General features: G+C 47.8%; 1 protein-coding gene across 1 annotated transcript in view; it reads left to right on the forward strand.

Moving 5' to 3' along the window:
* The first annotated feature begins 8,032 nt into the window (after positions 1 to 8,032).
* Positions 8,033 to 9,158, forward strand: part of LOC119295075 (chromatin modification-related protein EAF1 B-like) — a 13,201-nt gene continuing 12,075 nt past the window's right edge. Inside the window, exon 1 of the mRNA XM_037573406.1 lies at positions 8,033 to 8,134. The gene's annotated coding sequence lies outside the window, so the exon portion shown is untranslated. The remainder of the gene's footprint in view (positions 8,135 to 9,158) is intronic.

Here is a 9,158-nt window from a genome sequence, read left to right on the forward strand (position 1 = left end):
GAAGAAGCTCCATGTTGATGGATCTTTGGGCTCACTCGTTTTTGAAAAGTTTGAGACATGCGAACCATGTCTATTGGTGTATATGCATGAAGAAACTCCATGCAAATGGACCATTTGGACTCACTTGATTTTGAATCACTTGAGACATGCAAATCATACCACATGGGCAAGATGACTGAAAGCCTCGTTTTTAGTAAAATGGAACTAGAAAGCAACTTGTTGGAAGTAATACATTTTGATGTGTGAAGTCCAATGAGTGCTGAGGCGTGTAGTGGATATCGTTATGTTCTTACTTCACAGATGATTTGAGTAGATGTTGAGTATATTTACTTGATGAATCACGAGTCTGAATTATTGAAAGGTTCAAGTAATTTCAGGGTGAAGTTGAAAGATCGTCGTGACAAGAGGATAAAATATCTATGATATGATCATAGAGATGAATATCTGAATTACGAGTTTGGCACAGAATTAAGACATTGTGGAAATTGTTTCACAACTAATACAGCCTGGAACACCATAGTGTGATGGTGTGTTCGAACATCATAACTGCACCCTATTGGATATGATGCATACCATGATGTCTCTTATCGAATTACCACGATAGTTTATGGGTTAGGCATTAGAGACAACCACATTCACTTTAAATAGGGCACCACGTAATTCTGATGAGATGACACCGTATGAACTATGGTTTAGAGAAACCTAAGCTGTCATTTCTTAAAAGTTTGGGGCTGCGACGCTTATGTGAAAAAGTTTCAGGCTGATAAGCTCGAACCCAAAGCGTATAAATGCATCTTCATAGGACACCCAAAACAGTTGGGTATACCTCCTGTCTCAGATCCGAAAGCAATAAGGGATTGTTTCTAGAATCGGGTCCTTTCTCGAGGAAAAGTTTTTCTCTCGAAAGAATTGAGTGGGAGGATGGTGGAGACTTGATGAGGTTATTGAACCGTCTCTTCAACTAGTGTGTGGCAGGGCACAGGGAGTTGTTCCTGTGGCACCTACACCAATTGAAGTGGAAGCTTATGATAGTGATCATGAAACTTCAGAGTGGTACGTAATCCTGTCTTGGAAGTCATGTTGCTAGACAACAATGAACCTACGAGCTATGGAAAAGCGATGGTGGGCCTGGATTCCAAAATGGCTCGAGGCCATATAATCCGAGAAAGGATCCATATATGAAAACAAAATGTAGACTTTGGAAGAACTGCTTGATGGTCGTAAGGCTGTTAGGTACATATGGATTTTAAAAGGAAGACGGACAATGATGGTAAGTATCACCATTAAGAAAGCTCGACTTGTCGTTAAGATGTTTTCCGACAAGTTCAAGGAGTTGACTACGATGAGACTTTCTCACTCGTAGCGATGCTAAGAGTCTGTTGGAATTATATTAGCGATTACTGGATTATTTATGAAATCTTGCAGATAGGATGTCAAAACATTGTTTCCTCGACGATTTTCTTGAGGAAAGGTTGTACGTGATACAACCGGAAGGTTTTGTCAATCCTGAAAGATGCTAACAAGTATGCAAAGCTCCAGCAATCCTTCTAAGGACTGGAGTAAGCATCTCGGAGTTGGAATGTATGCTTTGATGAGATGATCAAAGATTTTGGGTGTATACAAAGTTTATGAGAAACTTGTATTTCCAAAGAAGTGAGTGGGAGCACTATAGAATTTCTGATGAATATATGTTGTTGACATATTGTTGATCAGAAATGACGTAGAATGTCTGGAAAGCATATAGGGTTATTTGGAAAGTGTTTTACAATTGAAAGCCTGGATTAAGCTACTTGAACATTGAGCATCAAGATCTATAAGGATAGATCAAAAAGCTTAATGGTACTTTCAAATGAGCACATACCTTGACATGATCTTGAAGGTGTTCAAGATGGATCAGTCAAAGAAGGAGTTCTTGCCTGAGTTGTAAGGTATGAAGTTAAGACTTAAAGCTCGACCACGGCAGAAGAAAGAGGAAGGACGAAGGTCGTCCCCTATGCTTTTGTCATAGGCTCTATACGGTATGCCATGCTGAGTACCGCACCTGACGTGTGCCTTGCCACATATCTGGCAAGAGGGTACAAAGGTAATCTAGGAGTAGATCACCAGATAGCGGTCTAAATTATCCTTAGAGGAATAAGGATATGTTTCTCGGTTATGGAGGTGATAAAGAGTTCGACGTAAAGAATTACGTCGATGCAAGCTTAACACCTATCCGGATAGCTCTAAGAAGAGATACCGGATACGTATAATGGAGCAACAATTTAGAATAGCTCCAAGTAGAACAGTTATTTGAAATGGCTCCAAATGTAGCGTAGTAGTTGCATCTACAAGATGACATAGAAATTTGCGAAGTACATACGGATCTGAATGTTGCAGACCCGTTGACTGAAACCTCTCTCACAAGCATAACATGATCAAACCCAGAACTCTTTGGGTGTTAGTCACATGGGGATGTGACCTTGAGTGTTAATCACATATCGATGTGAACTGGATTATTGACTCTAGTGCACGTGGGAGACTGTTGGAAATATGCCCTAGAGGCAATAATAAATTGGTTATTATTATATTTTCTTGTTCATGATAATCATTTATTATCCATGCTAGAATTGTACTGATAGGAAGCTCAGATACATGTGTGGATACATAGACAATACCATGTCCCTAGTAAGCCTCTAGTTGACTAGCTCGTTGATCAATAGATGGTTACAGTTTCCCGACCATGGACATTGGATGTCGTTGAGAACGGGATCACATCATTAGGAGAATGATGTGATGGACAAGACCCAATCCTAAGCCTAGCACAAGATCATGTAGTTCGTATGCTAAAGCTTTTCTAATGTCAAGTATCATTTCCTTAGACCATGAGATTGTGCAACTCCCGGATACCGTAGGAGTGCTTTGGGTGTGCCAAACGTCACAACGTAACTGGGTGGCTATAAAGGTACACTACAGGTATCTCCGAAAGTGTCTGTTGGGTTGGCACGAATCGAGACTGGGATTTGTCACTCCGTGTAAACGGAGAGGTATCTCTGGGCCCACTCGGTAGTACATCATCATAATGTGCACAATGTGATCAAGGAGTTGATCATGGGATAATGTGTTATGGAACAAGTAAAAGAGACTTGCCGATAACGAGATTGAACCAGGTATCGGGATACCGACGATCGAATCTCGGGCAAGTATCGTACCGCTAGACAAAGGGAATTGTATACGGGATTGATTAAGTCCTTGACATCGTGGTTCATCCGATGAGATCATCATGGAGCATGTGGGAGCCAGCATGGGTATCCAGATCCCGCTGTTGGTTATTGACCGGAGAGTTGTCTCGGCCATGTCTGCATGACTCCCGAACCCGTAGGGTCTACACACTTAAGGTTCGATGACGCTAGGGTTATAGGAAAAGTATGTACGCGGTTACCGAATGTTGTTTGGAGTCCCGGATGAGATCCCGGACGTCACGAGGAGTTCCGGAATGGTCCGGAGGTAAAGATTGATATATATAGGAAGTATGGTTTTGGCCACCGGAAGTGTTCCGGGCATCACCGGTAGTGTACCAGGACCACCGGAGGGGTCCGGGGGTCCACCAGGTGGGACCACCAGCCCCGGAGGCCTACATGGGCCAATAGTGGGAAGGGACCAGCCCCTAGGTGGGCTGGGGCGCCTCCCACCAAGGCCCAAGGCGCCTCCAAGAGGGGAAGGGGGCAAACCCTAGGCTCAGATGGGCCTAAGGCCCACCTAGTGGTGCGCCCCCCTCTCTCCCCCTTGGCCGCCCCCTAGATGGGATCTAGGGCTGGCCGCCGCCCCTAGGGAGGGAACCCTAGGTGGGGGCGCAGCCCCTCCCCTCCCCCTATATATACTTAAGGTTTGGGGCTGCCCAACATATGTGATTTGCTCTCCCTGTTGGCGCAGCCCTACCCTCTCCCTCCTCGTCTCTCGTAGTGCTTGGCGAAGCCCTGCTGGAGTCCCGTGATCCTCCACCACCACCACGCCGTCGTGCTGATGCTGGATGAAGTCTTCCCCAACCTCTCCTTCTCCCCTTGCTGGATCAAGGCGTAGGAGACGTCACCGGGCTGTACGTGTGTTGAACACAGAGGTGCCGTCCGTTCGGCACTAGGATCATCGGTAATTTGGATCACGACGAGTACGACTCCATCAACCCCGTTCACTTGAACGCTTCCACTTAGCGATCTACAAGGGTATGTAGATGCACTCTCCTTCCCCTCGTTGCTAGATTACTCCATAGATTGATCTTGGTGATGCGTAGAAAATTTTGAATTTCTGCTACGTTCCCCAACAAATCGGTATTGTACCGGGACCACCGGAAGGGTCCCGGGGGTCCACCGGGTGGGGCCACCTATCCCGGAGGGCCCCATGGGCTGAATTGGGAGGGGAACCAACCCCTGGTGGGCTGGTGCGCCCCCCATGGGCCTCCCCCTGCGCCTAGGGTTGGAAACCCTAGGGGTGGGGGGCGCCCCACTTGGCTTGGGGGGCAAGTCCCCCTTGGCCGCCGCCCCCCCTTGGAGATCCCATCTCCTAGGGACGGCGCCCTCCTAGGGGCCCTATATATAGTGGGGGGGAGGGAGGGCAGCCGCACCCATGTCCCTGGCGCCTCCCTCTCCCCCCGTGACACCTCTCCCTCTCGCTGGTGCTTGGCGAAGCCCTGCCGAGATCACCGCTACTTCCACCACCACGCCGTCGTGCTGCTGGATCTCCATCAACCTCTCCTTCCCCTTGCTGGATCAAGAAGGAGGAGACGTCTTCCCAACCGTACGTGTGTTGAACGCGGAGGTGCCGTTCGTTCGGCACTCGGTCATCGGTGATTTGGATCACGACGAGTACGACTCCATCAACCCCGTTCTCTTGAACGCTTCCGCTCGCGATCTACACGGGTATGTAGATGCACTCCCCTCTCACTCGTTGCTAGATGACTCCATAGATTGATCTTGGTGATGCGTAGAAAATTTTAAAATTCTGCTACGTTCCCCAACAGAGACCATCTGGAAAAAAAGGAATCTAGGTGGAGACCATTTTTTGATCTAAAACACCAGATTTGTGCTCGTAGAAAAGGGATGATCAATAAAATTGAATCTTATTCTTTTGAGGGGAACTGAATCTTATTTTCTTTTGAGGGGAACTGAATCTTAATTACTCCGTTGGGTATTTCTAACCGAACTTCTAAATTTTAGTCCCCCAAATGTCTACTCAAATCCTCACTCCTCGGCTTTCATATGTACTCCTCATGATTCGTAACCAAAGTTTTAAAACTTAACTTCCAAACAAAAAAACCCATCCAAGTTCATTTATTGGGGGCATTGAACTAAAAGCTTCACTACACCAATTCACGAGGCTACATTTAGGACACATAGTTTGCCAGTTCTTCTTAAGAATTTATCCAAACAAGATGACAAGGCCAGTTATACACTTCAATGGAAACACAACTTCCTTGGCATCTAGCACAAGTGCAATCGATACTTTCTTCATCTTCTTATCGTGTTCATTGCCATCTTCCTAAACACTTTTGTCCCTCTATGTTGACTTTTTTTTGGCCTGCATGCTTGCTTCTTCTCTACCTCCACATGAATAAACTTGCATATTGCGTCCTCTGGCATGTAATCTCTAGCAACTTGTTCGACATCATTCATTAGACTTCTCTGAATCAATAGATCAATGTATTCTCCTTTCAAATATAAAAACAATATTAAGCCAACATTGGGCTCGTCACATTGATTGAATGCAAGCAACATCAACCATGTGAGCAATTACTCTGTCCTTTTCACATTTGAAGAAGACCCATTCTGGATGTTTTATCTGTCGTGGGGACCCAACGTAACACCTCCCGCCAGATGTTGTTGCATTTTATTAGCGCCAAAGGCAAGCTGGCGAACTGTTGGGCGATGGTTGATCCTGGTCGAGCGCCGAAGGAGGAGCATCGTGAGGCGAGCACAAAGAGGAGGAGGACATGGCAGAAGGAGCTCCAGGGGTTGCGCGGGCGCTCGGTGTGGCTACACAGTTCCTTTCCCAACGAAACGCATCTCCGTGGTGCCCCTTCTCGTTGACGAGCTCATGCGACAGCGGGGGCTACATGTGCAATTTTGGCGACAACTGCAGCCGGCGAGCGAATCAAAGTGGGACCAGAGGTCGGTGGATGTTGTGGGGTGTAGGCAGGAGGCAACACCCTCGGTGCCGGCATGAATGCAGTCGAGCTGGGGGGAAAGGCAATCTTTTCATGAGAGCCCCTTTCAGCTGCCCAAAAGTGAGAGTGGTGGAGGCTTCTCCTCAAAATCTTGAGCATCTAAAACAAACAATAGTTTGCCGAGGTGTGGCTTAACACCTCAAAAAGGGAATCTGTTGGGGATTTTAGCTCTTTTGAGGCATCGGTTAGAGATGCCCTAAGTTGACTATATGAGATCAACAATGTTGGTTTCTTATCGAGTTCTGTGCGGTATTCTCTAATCTAACTGGCTTAAGGATGTTTTAACCTTTCTGAAAGAAAAAATGGTTTCGTTATCTTCGAGTTAACTCATCATTACCATTATTCGAGTTTCTAACTATAGGTCCAAAACAATAATTTCTCTTCTCCCATGTTAACTATCTTGAAATTCTCCGACACACAACTATTAAGGATATGTGAAGCACATCTAAAACTGATTTAATAATCAGGACCGATCATGCACTAGTAACTATGGATGTATTGAAGAGAACATTGGAAAGACTTGGGAGCTAGTCCCAAATGGCATCTTGATATTCGATTAAAGCCACAACCATCTTGACTATCCATGCGGAAGGCGATTGTGTTATCAGATCGAGAGGTGGTCGGGGATGATCGAGCTTCTCACCGGATGGTATGAGCTGAGAACTACAAGATATCCAAACCAGTGGAAAGAAGAGAAGCTATAAAATTACACAATTAAGATCGAATTAGGTTAGATAATGTAATAATATCATAAATCGGTAATGTTGTAGTTATCCCATATGCACATTTTTCCCGCGGGAAACAAAGAACCATTTGTAAAAAAAAATATCTATACGTTAGACCCATTTTCACATAGTTATGCTTCCATCGCGACCCCTCCCCAGATATCATTTTTTAATAAGTATCCATAACTATTTATAATAATAAACCGATGCCAATTAAAATTAAATTGTCATGCTATCAAAATTGCACACTCCAACGACAACACATCTCCAACACAACTAGAGCATGCTCAACTCTAGACACGCTTAATCGAAAACCGACATAGCCCGCGTGGCCCCAAAAAGTTCGAACCTTTTAAACCGCTCGAGATTCCATCGAAGATGGGTGCCAAGATTTAAACCTTTAGAATCTTCCATATCCTAAAGTTGTGCCTCACAATCGTTCGCGCTAGAACACACCCCCTCCTCCCCAAATTAGTTCTCTTAAATTTGTTTATATATGGATGTATCTAGACACGTTTAGTGTTAGATACATCCGTATACAGATAAATATAAAACAACTAATTTGAGACAGGGGTAACACTTTTCACCACCTTCAAAACCCATGTCGATACTTCATCTCACGCTCGCTCGCATCAAAATCCAGACTCTTTGAAGAAACCTCATTAGGCCCATGGGAGCCACATCTCACCATTACTCATGCCAAAATCAAAACTTCTTCAAAAACACTCAATAGTCCCATCGATCAAAGCCACTCCATCTCAAAACCAACCTCAAAAGGAATCCAAAGAGAACAAGTTCGAACGAAGCCGTGTCGAGCCAGGAAACCCCTGCCCGACCGGTCGGTCCGTCGGTCGGGTCGGGCCGGACCCGGACCCGGACTCGAGACCAGACCGCACACCGCGACCCACGAGGGAGAGGCCGGGAGGTGGGGCCCGACTCTGACAGCGATCGAAATAAAAATACACGCGCTGCCTCCCTCCTTGTCTCTCTCCTCTCGCCTGGCCCCCGCCCGTCCCCCGCCCGCTTTCCAACCCCGCGCGCGCGCGTCTCCGGCGACCCTCCGCGCCCCCGCGCCGCCCGCCTCGCCGCCGCCCGTCGCCCCGCGCTCCCCCGCCGGCGCCCGGAGGACCCCTTCGACCCCGCGCCGCGCCGCGCCCCGCCCCGCGCGCCTCCGCCCCAAACCCTAACCCTAGCTCCGCGGGCCGCGGCCCCCGAGGTACGTCTCACGCCCCATTCCTCCTTCCCCCGGCCCCGCGCCGCTGCCCGGCCGCGCCCGCCGCGCCGTGAAATGCCCGCCGGGCCGAGGGCCGCTGGCCAGGGCCGTGATCAGGCCCCGGCCACATTTCACCCTGCTCCCGTTGCCGACGCGCCCGTGTTTCCCACCCTCTGACGGAGGGGGCGCGGCTGGAACGTCGCTGGCGTGCCCTAAATAATGCCTGCTTCGTGCCTTCAGCGCTGTGTAGTTTTAATTGCGGCGTATGCTCGCAGCAGGCCGCGGGCGGAATCGGGACGGTTTCCTTGGATGTGTAGATTGATGCCCGGCAAACGTGCACATATGTCGTTTGATGAGGCGCCTCACCGCTACCCGGTTCTTAATTGCGGTGCACAGTCGCGGCGTGGCTTGCAGGCAGAACTGGGCTGTCCGAGTGTTGCCGTTACGCCGAAGCATCACCCGCTGTTTAATTGCGATGCTGCCTGTCGTGGCACGCTTTGCAGACAGAATTGTGCTGTGCTGTTTTCCCCTTGGATATATAGATAGATACCCGAAACGTGTCCCAATGTTACTGTAGCGCTGAAGCGTTACTTGCTGTTTAATTGCGATGCCGTCGTGGCATGCTTTGCAGGCTGATTTGGCTGTTTTCTCCTTGGATATAGACAGATGCCCGGAACGTGTCCAAATGTTACCGTAGCGCAAGCGTTACACACTGTTTAATTGCGATGCCTCCCTGGCATGCTTTGCAGGCAAAATTGGGCTGTTTTCCCTTTTTCCCTTGGATATAGTTAGATAGATGCCTGGAACGTGCCCAAATGTTACCGTAGCGCCCAAGTGTTACACACTGTTTAATTGTGATGCCTTCCTGGCACACTTTGCAGGCAAATTTGGGCTGTTTTTCCCTTGGATGTAGAGAGATAGATACCCGGTACGTGTGCAAATGCTACCGTAGAGCCGAAGCGTTACTCACTGTTTAATTGTGATGCCGTCGTGGCACACTTTGCATGCTGATCTGTCCTGTGTCGCC

Source organism: Triticum dicoccoides, chromosome 1A, assembly GCF_002162155.2.
Source record: "Triticum dicoccoides isolate Atlit2015 ecotype Zavitan chromosome 1A, WEW_v2.0, whole genome shotgun sequence".
NCBI classification, from domain to species: domain Eukaryota; kingdom Viridiplantae; phylum Streptophyta; class Magnoliopsida; order Poales; family Poaceae; genus Triticum; species Triticum dicoccoides.